General features: G+C 44.7%; 1 long non-coding RNA gene across 1 annotated transcript in view; it reads right to left on the minus strand.

Moving 5' to 3' along the window:
* The window catches only part of LOC108787365, a 24,939-nt gene that overhangs the window by 8,607 nt on the left and 4,523 nt on the right, over positions 1–11,809 (minus strand). The window contains exons 2-3 of the long non-coding RNA XR_001941254.1: positions 5,543–5,550; positions 1,939–1,948 (exon numbers count right to left, since the gene is read on the minus strand). This is a non-coding gene — a long non-coding RNA (uncharacterized LOC108787365). The remainder of the gene's footprint in view (positions 1–1,938; positions 1,949–5,542; positions 5,551–11,809) is intronic.

Genomic DNA, 11,809 nt, shown 5'->3' on the forward strand with positions numbered 1-11,809 from the left:
TATATATATATACAATGTTCTATTAACACCCAAATCTTTACACAGGTTCAAGGAAGCGCCTCTAAGATAAGTCATTGATATCGGTATAATTTCATATAGCAATACCAAGAGTTGTTCTCCTTTATTGTTTATTAGATTATCCCCCTCCCCTTTAGATAGTTACACCCTTCCCCTTATTACCCAAAGGCTATGTAACGCCTACTGACCCAGATTTTATCGCGGTCATGCATACCATTAATACAAAAGACCCTATTTATCTATATTGTGCACTATGTGACTGTATTTTATTGTATTGTTTGAGCCCATGAAGCTCATTGGTCCAATATGTCGTTATATGATACTCCTCCGCAATTGTAGGGCTTTGGCCATGTTTCTACTTTATGCCCGCTCTAGTTATATTCTATTTTTTATCATATAGTGGTCTTTTAACTAACGTTTCCATAGTCTGTATTGTGAAAAATCTGAATAAAAAACTGGTAAAAAAAAATGTTGGTAACAGCTTTCATCCACCATGATATCACTGACCTTGATACTCTATTAGGGCTTCTGCTTTTTCCAGACGTGCATTCACAGCTTTTGCAGATGTCTTTACTTCACTGATGGTCCTCGTCCGAAGGAACTCCTTTGCAATCTGTAATATAAAATTTAACATTTGGAACATCAAATCACATTTATCATGAGTCAGTCAAAGAATAGTCCTAAAAAAAGCTTAAGAGTACCATCAAGATTAGCACCCCACAGCTGCTGGAATCCTGCTGTTTGTTGTGTGCCATTAAACAGTTTTTCCATTCGCTTCCTTGGTCTTCTATTGAATTCGTCTTCAAGAAGATCCTGTTAATGGCAACAAGACAAAAAAAAAAAGTTTTCTTTGAAAAATATGGCGCATGTTTGTATAGGACATGTTTACTCCTTACGCACACTTACCTCCAGTTGTCATGCAACATTTTATGATAGGACATTTCATTCCCCAATGGGTCTATCACCACAAGGATCTGCGTGGTCATCATGACGATCGATCGCGAAGGTGTTCCTTCACACATCTTTCAAGATGAAATTATCAATTATATCTTATGGAGCACATCCACTTTCGGTCTTATGAGGCTTCTATGTAATAATTTTACACATAAATCAAATAAATAAACTCGCATAGTTTTAAATCGAACTTCAAAAAGCTAAATGAAATTTCGGGCAATAAACATACCACTAAAATCCGGTGCGCTCCAACGTTGACAGGACGTAGCCATAGATCTTCTTTGGGAAACCTCATCTGAAGAATACATAAAAATAAAAGTTAATAATGAAAAACAAACATAAATGAACCACCTAATTAATGTTTGAGATGGATAGCTGTGTGACCAACCTTGCCTAGCCTGTGATGTTGTCCATTGATCAATGCTGTCGAGACGACCGCACACATCTGGTGAACAGGTTCCTGTATAAAACTATTAAAAGTTAGAATCCACAATGGCATGCATATAACACAAGCATAATGTAATTGATACTTGCCTGATGCTTTCCAATGACGTGGTGAAGATAGGCATCAATCAGCCGCATAATAAAAATGAATAAAAACATTTATAAAACTTTGAAAGGGTGCAGGTTTTGTTTACAAAAATGTTACGCAGTGTACTGTCCTACCTCATCAACCAGCCACTCGTTGCCACGAAGTTTATGGATTGACGATACATAAAGCCGGTATGGTCCCGCAACTGCTGCCACCGATCCAGTGGGGGATAGTAGTTGTGTACAGCTATTTCATGCTTTTTCTTGTAATTAGACAAGTGGATTATAATGAGGAATATTACACTGTAATGTTCCCTATTATAATCTATTTCTCTGATTTACAGGTAGGCATGTGATCTATCAAAGTTTGAGACTACGTTAGAATGTGTGACCAGTGACGTGGTCACACATTTTAACGTAATCTCGCCCAGTTACCCCCCCCCCCCTCAGCGGGCCACGGTAAAATTATCAAACGTTGACCGGTCCGCGGCGATAAAAAGGTTGGGGAGCACTGCTCTATACAACTTGATGCCAAACAGCGGCAACTATCTAAAATTAGCCTTAACTGGTAACACAGACTTAAAAGGCCACACCAACAGGGCAAGACCTAAAAAATGACCAACCGGGTCAAAAAAATTAAATTAAATTTAAACCCTTTAACTTCTACCTCTGTCTTCTGTCATGTCTGCCATGAGTGATGATGAAGGCTTAAAAATCAAGATTAATGTTATTCATTTGTTATAAGTTTAAAAATAACTTACTTGAATGAAGAAAGTGAGGATCAAAAAGTAAAAGGCTCAATATTGGCAATGCAGATGTATGCAACAGATTGATGTATTGTCAAAGCTTGCACCACTATATCGCTTACCTTTTGTAGTGGGGCAAACTGGATGGCAGAGGGCCTTTGAGGTACAGAGGATATGCTGTTTTGGATCTTCACTGGCGAGGTCGTTGGCTGGACATCTTCTTCCTGAGTTTTGGCTGAGCTTTCTGCACTCCTTCGATATGGCTTTATGTGATCCACATTCACCTTTCTCTTCAGCGTTATCCCGTCTCCATTGCCCAGCTGAACCACCTTTCCAGAAATCGCCTCGATGACATAAGGCCCAAAGATGTCCGCTTCCATCCTTCCTCCTTTCCTACCACGCTTCTTCATGTTGTAGAGCAGGTCCTCGTTGCCAACAGCATAAGTTAAAGCCTTGTACTTCTTCAGGGCTTTTTTCATGTAATTGCTCTTCTGCTTCTCCTGGGATTTCTTTATTTTTCAAGGGTTCTCATCTTCACCTTGTCCATTGCTTTCCTCTTTTCTTATACAAATGCTTCGTAGCTCTTCTCCGGTAGGATGATCACTGAAAGCTTTAACAAAATTAATTACATGAAAGGGTTAGACAATAAAATACATTTAATCCACTTAAATTAAAATGTACTACTCAAATCATAACGCAGTGACTGAATCCTAGATTTGAAAAGTGTTCAACATTTCAATGTTAAATATTAAAGACAAATCTGCCGTTGAGTACCATTTGAAGGCAATATTACCATATGTTGATGACAGGCAACGTCACCGTTGAAGATCAAATACAGAAATTAACTGACAAATCTTTAGTGGCACTTAGGTTGGATAAATTAAGTCTTCAAATCCAAGTGAGATAAGTTTACATGAAAGAAAACCAAGAAATGTAACTGCAGCCATTAAATAAAAAAATTCAACCATACCGGGAGCTCCACTGGAATCTGGGATGGAAAAACTGCCTCCCTACCGTGCATCAGCAGAAAAGGAGTACATTTGGACCTTCGAATTGATGGAAAATAATGTCGGTTCCTGCAACGAGCCCCTTGCTCGCTCGGTTCCACTCTCCCGGCACTCCTCAGATTTCAGACCGCAGCGTCTTATATTACGGTCGTCCAATAATTCGGGATTGGAACTACAGCTCTGTGCCGTTCGTATCCAGTGGTGATAGCTCACAACAAACACCAGGCAGGCTGCATGTAAGTTCAAACAGGAATCTCCTTTATTGGATGCACATACACACTTTTATAAACAGTTTGAAGGTGGCCCAACCAACCACCTTCCTATTGGTCAACTGCAAAGTATCCTCTAGTCCTCACTTAGGTCCTCTTGGCCATGCAAATGAGGACTTGAAACAGGGATTGGTCTGATAGCTTGAATGGGAGGGCTGATATGTACACCATTGTCATTAACATTGGGTTTCCAGAGCCGGTATTGAATTGTGAACTTGGACGTCTGTAGGGCCAGGCTCCCCCGCAACAGCCGTCCATGTGCCCCCGGACACCCAGTTCAACCCACAAGGGAGGTCTCTATAGTCCTAGGCCCATAGTCTCTAGGAAGGAGGCTAGCCATCAGGCTCCTGCAGCAGCCCCAGTGACGGTTCAGTCCGTCACAGTTCCAAATACAGGCTCCAATTATCTTGCTTCTCATTCACCAATTTTGAAAGAGCTCTAGAAACATTAGCAAACACAATTCCCCAAATTTCATATGTAATGTTGTATTTACAGCTATAATCGAAATTTTTAAAAACGCCGCTGAATAGCAATAGTAACAATTAGAAAAAAAATTATTGACTATTTTTTGGGTCCATAGTTGTCTTTCTGTTCTCAGTAGGGCAAATATTATGTTGTACTGTGCGCAACAAATCTACATGAATAGGCTATGACTCACTATGTGTCTGACAGCGCTGATCCGCTCTGCGTGCCAAAAGATTTTGACAATATTGTCAGTATACATGCTGCTGCCTAATTTGCAGCTGGCTTGGCCTCTACGTAATGGCACAGCCAGTTGTACTCACCACACTCCACCGTCCATTCTATTTGCAGCGCTAGCAGCAGCAAGGTCAGAGGGGGATAGAGGCTGGAGAAACATAAGTCATCCAGATGAGCATCATAACACACAGAAAAAGGGAGGCAGCAGCAGACTCACAATGGTGTATGGGGGTAGTTAATGAAAATTTGTAATGGGAGACGCATCAAATTTGAAATCCCACAGTTCATTACATCCAGTAAGAGCTAGAGAGCTACACTTCTCACTCGACTAGGGAAACGGATGACTCTAGGAGTGGAATAGACATGACCTTACAACAGTAGCAGTAGGATGATAGCATAACCCTGTGCAAGAGTGGGCACAGTACTATAACAATAAACCTTCTGTACATTTGGGGCACATATCACTTATCCTGATGGTGGTTCAGCTAGGAAAGCTGAATTGAACACTGTAGATCTTTATGAGCGCCATACATTAAAGTTCTGTATGAAAATGAATGGTCCAACATCGCACACTACCACCACACAAACCCACAAACCAGATAGGCGGTAATTATGCGACAAACTGGTTACATGAACGTGCGATGAACAAACATGAGGGTGTAAATGGGCAGAATAGGTTTCTTATCTAAACATTGAAGAACAGTATCGTGGATGAGCCATTCTAGGAACACGGCTCTTTACTAGCACAGGGTCCAGGTTGATGACTTGGCTGGATGGTGGTCATAGAGAGGTGTAAGTGGGCTTCAGCATTATATCAATAATTACAGTTTATTCAAGGAAAACATGAATTCTAGGATTTCAAAGCAGCATACTGTTTGGCAAAGTAAGGAGAGGTGTGTTCTTTTGGGGGGGGGGCGGAGGAGAGAGCCGCTGTCACAGAACTAAGGCCGTGTGGTGAGGAGAGATAGATGCTCGGCCAGGATCTGACGCCTCACTCTACCGTCACTGCTTTACTTTACTTGTGTGACAGTGGCTCCGTCAACCCCCTCCCCCAAGAGTAAAATAAAAAATGTAAAAAAATTAAAATTACATACGAAATAATAAACATAAAATATAAAAATCGTAAAAAATAAAAATAAAATCCTGGAGGCACACGCCTGTCGGGTGGAGCATCTTTTTTGGCCTCGGCCGCAAAAAGAAGTTGGCTACGGCTATGCTCCCGCGGTGCTCGTGTAGCTGCCAGCTGAATGTGTTAGGCGCCGCAGATGGAAAGGGGCGGGACACCTCTCCCCATACGCAACGTCCGCCATACAAGCACCGGGGCATCTAGGACGCACTGCAATGCAAGGCCGGTGACTGGAATGCAAAGCCGGCGAGGGAGGGGGTGTGCAGTTGTATTGAAGCCAATGGCACCGCAGCCATGTCCCCCGCCTACAGTGCGAAACGCCCGCCCCCGGAACACAGGCACATTTATTTCCTGCATTCTTGTCCAGTGCGATCTGCAAAAATAGTCATTTCAGCATTTGTGCACACTAATGTGCCTGTGTTCCGGGTGCGCGCGATCACACTGTCGGTGAGGCTGCCATTGACCGCAGGTGTTTTTTGGTTGGTAGATCTCAGTGAGCTTGTTTTTTGAAAAGTGGATCTCCAGAGGAAAAATTGTGGGTGTCCCTGCTGTAAGACAACAAATATCACATGGAGCCTCCTTTTTTTTGGGTTGTTTAGCCTATATAGAATCCGGGTGCAGGTATGACACGATGGACTTGGCATCTGGACTAGGGACACTATTATCATATATTTTCTCTGCTTGATTTTAAGACTTTTTATAGAAGTGAGTGTAGAGTTTGGAGTAGTTGCCGACATGTTCAGGACGAATCACAAAAAGACACATTCGGTGAAAGGTCGGTAGCTATTGAAAAGATGGATGGGCATCCGTTTGATGTTGCGGTTAGTCTTCTCATCAAGTCAGTTGGTCTGCGGGTGATATGCCGAACTCACTATCCCCTTTATATTTCCAGTTCCCTGCACATGCGGTTGTTAACCTGAAAAATTAAAAGACATTTATAAATATACAGAGAATAAATACATATACATACTGGAAGAGAAACCGATAATGAACAACAAAAAAAAGATGAAAGAAAAATGTAACATCGAAGGTTAATGGAGAGTACACTTACTTGATTGACGAATTCTCTTCCCTGGTCTGAGAGTATGCGTTTGGGGCATCCATGTCGATATATCATGGAGCATAAACGACGTCCAACCTCGGCAGCCGACTTGGTCCGCAATGGATAAGCCTCCACCCACTTCTAAAAATAATCAGCGGCGGTCAAAATGTATTGAAAGCCACTCGCTGTCTTGGGTAAAGGGCCTGTTAGGTCAATCCCAACAAGCTCCCAGACAGCAGAGATCTATGGAGATGAAAGAGATATAGTACATTTCCATAAAGAAATGTAAGAAAATCTGTTAGGTAATAGTATAGTAGACATTTACCTCAATACACTGTAATGGCTGGGGAGCTGCCAATGGCTTTCCAAACTTCTGACATTTATCACATTCCAGGACCTAGATTAAATCATTTGTTAACAAGTGAACAACAGTCATAAACATATCAAAAGTCTAAAAAGGAACTAGAGGTTACCCAGTTCTCAACATCTTTGCTCATTCCATGCCAGAAGAACCCCTGGAGGATATCGGCGTCCGTGTTCTGTTGATCCCACAATGTCCGCCCATTGGTGGTGAATGAAATTCCAAGAAGAGACTCTCTTTGCATCATCCTCTGTTTTGATCAATCTCTTGTCTCCGTCTGTAATTAGTGTTAACATTAGACAGTGAGAATCAACAGAAAGGTTTTTTCAATAATCAACAATATTGATTGCATTGCTGCTACTCACCCTTTAGCCTGAATTTGGCTGTTCTCTTCTTGAAATTGTACTTTTGCCCTATATCATACCCCGACGGAAGTTCTCCCACTGAGGGGTATTGAAACATTTCTTTTTTTTTTTTTAAATCAGATATTTTTTATTAACATTTTAAAGTTTTGAAACACATTTTTTGTAAAACATAATTGACATCTCATACATATATCCATGTCATACATAGTCGTGTCAATAGAAAACAAAACAACTAACTAACAATACAAAACAAAACATAGCCATGTGATCCACCATGTATCCTGCAGATGTAATTATAAGAAGCAGTTAGGGGGACTAAGCCCGGAGAACATCTCCCTGTGTACTAGTACGTTCAGAAGAAAAATTACAGATGCATATGCCACTGACATCCAGTTGTGCCCTGATCTTGTCAGCGATGTGGGATATACAAGACTCGCATCCTGCGTTCTCACCCTGTACCATGGCCCTGTGGTCATATTCCATACCACCAATACAGTGCGCAGCATAGACCTCTACCATTCATCTACCTACTGAGCCATCCAGTCCTCTCCTCACGCCCTCCAATGAACCTAGTGATCTCCAATAGTCTGAGCGGGCCTAGCCCTCCACCTGTCCCAGATATTATAGAACTTATGCAGAGTTCCCCTATGCTCATATGCTATTTTTTCCAGGGCTATAATACGGTCCAACTCCGCCTCCCAGGTCTCTACCTTTGGCGCGACATCCAAAGGAGGGCAATGGTCCTCCTGGCTGCAAATAGAGCCCTAGAAACAGCCTCCTCGGTGTAATGGTCCTAATCGGAGGCGTCAAACACACCGAGGATGCAGACCAGCGGAGAGCAGGGGAGTTGGAGCGTAAAAATAGAATTGAGACATCGCACCACCTCAGTCCAATATCTCACTAGTTTGGGGCAGCGCCATAGTAAATGTATAAGGGACCCTGGCTCAATACCACATTTAGGACATTTGGAGTCTGAACGGAATCCAATTTTAAGGAGGAACTCCGGGGTGCGGTATGTTCGATGTAAGATGAAGAGCTGAGACAGCCTATGAGAGGCGGACAAGGAAGAGGCCCCCACCGCGGCTAGGGCAGCATCCCATTCCTCCTCCGTAAGGGCACCCAGGTCCCCCTCCCACGCCGACCTGCACCTAAGTGGATATTTACTTCAAAAATGGGAGATTTACTTGAAAAATGGGAGAGTATGTGGGAGTATAATAGTGAGACAACTCCCTTGGTACTGTATGTGTGGATGATGCGATCTGTTCAAGAAGTGGCACCTTGGATATGTGTATCGGGCCAACCCTGGGGTGTACCGAAAGGGCATGTCTCAACTGAAGGCATTGGTAGAATTGGTTCCTCTTTAGGTTGAACTTGGCTTGGAGTTGCTGGAACGTACACAGTACACTGTTTTCATAAATCTCATAGAGATAAGATGTATTCCCTCCCTTTCACAGGTAACAGAGTCCCTTAATTTTTGTACCTCAGGCAATTTACTGTTATCCCACAAAGGGGTAACAGTGGTAACCTCAGAGAGCCCCCACAGGGTGCTGACAGACACCCATACCCTCGCCAGTAGTCTAGGAGTAGGAAAATCAGATCTGGACAGCAATGCGGTGTCTAGGAGCGACATTGGGGCTTTAGATCGGAACATGCGTGTAAATAGCCTAGCAGTGGCAGGGAGGTCCTCAGGGAGAGACCAGCCCGCCAGATGCTGCAGTTGTGCTGCCAGAAAATATGCCCATGGGTTGGGAAGTGCCAGTCCCCCCTGCTCCCTGGGGTATTGAAGGAATTCTAACTTAATACGAGGGGGTTTGCCATTCCAGATGAGATCCCTAAATAGGGAGTTGATCCTCCGGAAGAAATTTTGCGGGATCCAGCATGGGGAATTATGTAGAAAATAAAGTATTTGGGGCATCCAGATCATCTTGATCAAATTAATCCTACCCACCACCGACAAGGGGAGTTTCTTCCATACTTTACATTGCACAGTTAGTGTAGATAATAATGGGAGCAAATTGTCCTGTACAAAAGCGTAGGGATTTGCGGACATATGGACACCCAAGTATGTGAAGTGAGACACAATAGGTATGTGCGATGCCGTAGGGGGCAGTGGGGCCTGCAGGGGATCCAAAAGGAGCAGGGAGGACTTGGACCAGTTGACATAGAGACCCGAGAGCCGTCCAAACTCTGAGAGTCTTGACATAACCGTAGTGAGAGATGCATGGGTGTCTGCCAGGAAGAGAAGCGTATCGTCTGCATATAGGGCTATTTTATCCTCCTCAGTGCCCTGGCAAAACCCCTAATCTCAGAGGAGGATCGTATCATGGCAGCCAGAGGTTCCATGGCCAGGGCAAAGAGGAGGGGGGAGAGAGGACACACCTGTCTAGTGCCTCGCTGCAATCTGAATGGAGAGGAGAGGGCACCATTCATGCGGAGAATCCAGACAACTCCTCCTCCATCGATGCACTAGCAGGAATCAGCGTTTACCAAAATGGATTCAGCTTCCATGGTAGGAATGGGGGCTGTCTACCTGCACGAAAGGTGGTAAGAATGGGGGCATGATCCGACAGCGACCTAGGTAGAATGTCTACTCCTATAATCAGGGGAAAATATTTTGCTGAGCATAAGGTGTAGTCTATGCGGGAGAGGGATCTGTGAGTGGCCGAGAAACAGATGTATTGAGTGGTGTCTGGATTAAGGCTGCGCCATACGTCCATCAGCCCTATTTCAGAGCAGAAATTATGAAAGGCTGTATATCTAGGGGTCTGGGGAGTTGCCGCAGATGGTAACCTGTTTCGGGAAAGGGACATAATGTTGTTAAAGTCCCCCACCACCAAGACAGGTATCGGGAGTTTGTTTTTGAGAAAGAGCACCAGTTCCCCTAACACAGCCCCAGAATATGGAGGAGGTACATATACATTAGCAATAACGCATTCCAGCCCAAACAATGCACAGTGCAAAAAAATGTAACGTCCATGAGGGTCTATGCAGGATTGTAGGCAAGCAAATGCAACACTGTCATGCAACAAGATCGACACTCCTCTCGCATAAGAATAGCATGAATGAAACATCTCTGGATAGTGTTTACGTCTCAGAAGACCCACTGTGTCCCCGGTAATGTGAGTCTCCTGGAGGCAAATTATGGATGGCCTGCGCGCCAGGACCAACGAGAGAACAGCCTAGCCTGTCTCTTGGTCCTGTCGCCCAGGCCACGCACATTCCACGAGAATACAGACAGCTTACGTATCGTCATGAGAAACAAGGAATATTAATTCGTTCAGGGCACATGTACAATGAAATGCAAACTGCCTACTTGTAGCAGCAGGAAGCCTGTGGTATGCAAATGACACACGGGGTGGACAAAAAATAAAAATAAAATCCACAAAGAGGAAGCAGAAAATCAAAAAGGGAGGTGGTATCCGGAGCACGTCCCCGGCAGTCCCGGATCCACATAGCTTGAACTGTACAAACAGGAACAAAAAAAACATGGTCCATATGAACCAAACAGTCTCCGCTCAGGAGAAGGCTTAGGGGCTAGAGACATGAAAATCTACCTCTGCAACCAGGAGGTAGATGTAGGAGAAAGATGGTGTGTCTCCTGTTCTAGCAGCCAAGAAAACAAACGTAAAAGTGTTGACCACGAAGTCTTCGGCAACACTCCACAGGAGTGTGGAGCCCTCCACCCACGGATCCAAGAATAGGAAATCAGGACCTCTTCCAAAGGGTACATACCTGCTCACAATCCCGATCTGGCCGGCTGGTTCCGATCCAGCCAATCGGAGACCGCGTTCGGTGTATCGAAGAAGATGGTGTCGTTGTCAGCAATAACTCGAAGTTTGGCAGGGTAGAGCATGGCGTACTGCAGTTTCAGTTGTCGTAGGCGACGCTTCACCTCCTGGAACTTGGCCCTCCGTTTTTTAACTTCTTGCGAGAAGTCAGGAAAGAGCATAACTCTGGAACCGTCCACATAGAGATCCCCCAGCTCTCTAGCTCTACGTAGGATGGCCTCCTTGTCCCTGTAGTTTAGTATGCGGATCAGCATAGGACGCGGAGGGGCACCTGGCGGTCCCGGTCGCATTGGGACCCTGTGGGCCCGCTCCACCACGAACAGGGAGGAGAGGAAGTCCCTTCCAATGGTGTTTAACAGCCACTTCTCTGCAAACACCGTAGGGTCTGGGCCCTCAGCCCGCTCCGGAACCCCGACTGCTCTGATGTTATTGCGTCGGAGTCTGTTCTCAATATCTTCCGTTTTGAGGGCACCATCTTTTATTCAAGTATAACTGCCGGACGAGGCAATGCTGGACACAGGACCTACTTTGTAGGGGATCCTCCTCCGTTCGTCCCTTCTCCCTCTGGCCGTTTGTGTGCGGCTCGGCGGCGGTGTGATGGCAATGCACTGTGGGCAGTGTCGGCTTCGGGAGCTTACTGCGCATGCGCGGGCGCCAGCGTGACGCGTGGTGCTGACGTCACGCGGGGCCGGTTTTAGGCGCAAAATTTAAAAAGGTTATTGTTTCTTTTCTGATTTTAAACCCTTTCATTGCCCTCTGTGCCCTCGCAGTTGTTATGGACGTCGGTGGAAGTGGTCAGGACATCTTGGACTTAATTCAGCAGGCAGTGGCAAAGGGAGTAAGGCAAGCAGGCCATTCCCGCAAACGGCCCAGAGCGGCGAGCTCGATTTGGGACTCCTCAGT

This window comes from Nanorana parkeri, unplaced genomic scaffold (genome assembly GCF_000935625.1).
Source record: "Nanorana parkeri isolate BGI_ZX_2015 unplaced genomic scaffold, ASM93562v1 scaffold257, whole genome shotgun sequence".
NCBI lineage: Eukaryota > Metazoa > Chordata > Amphibia > Anura > Dicroglossidae > Nanorana > Nanorana parkeri.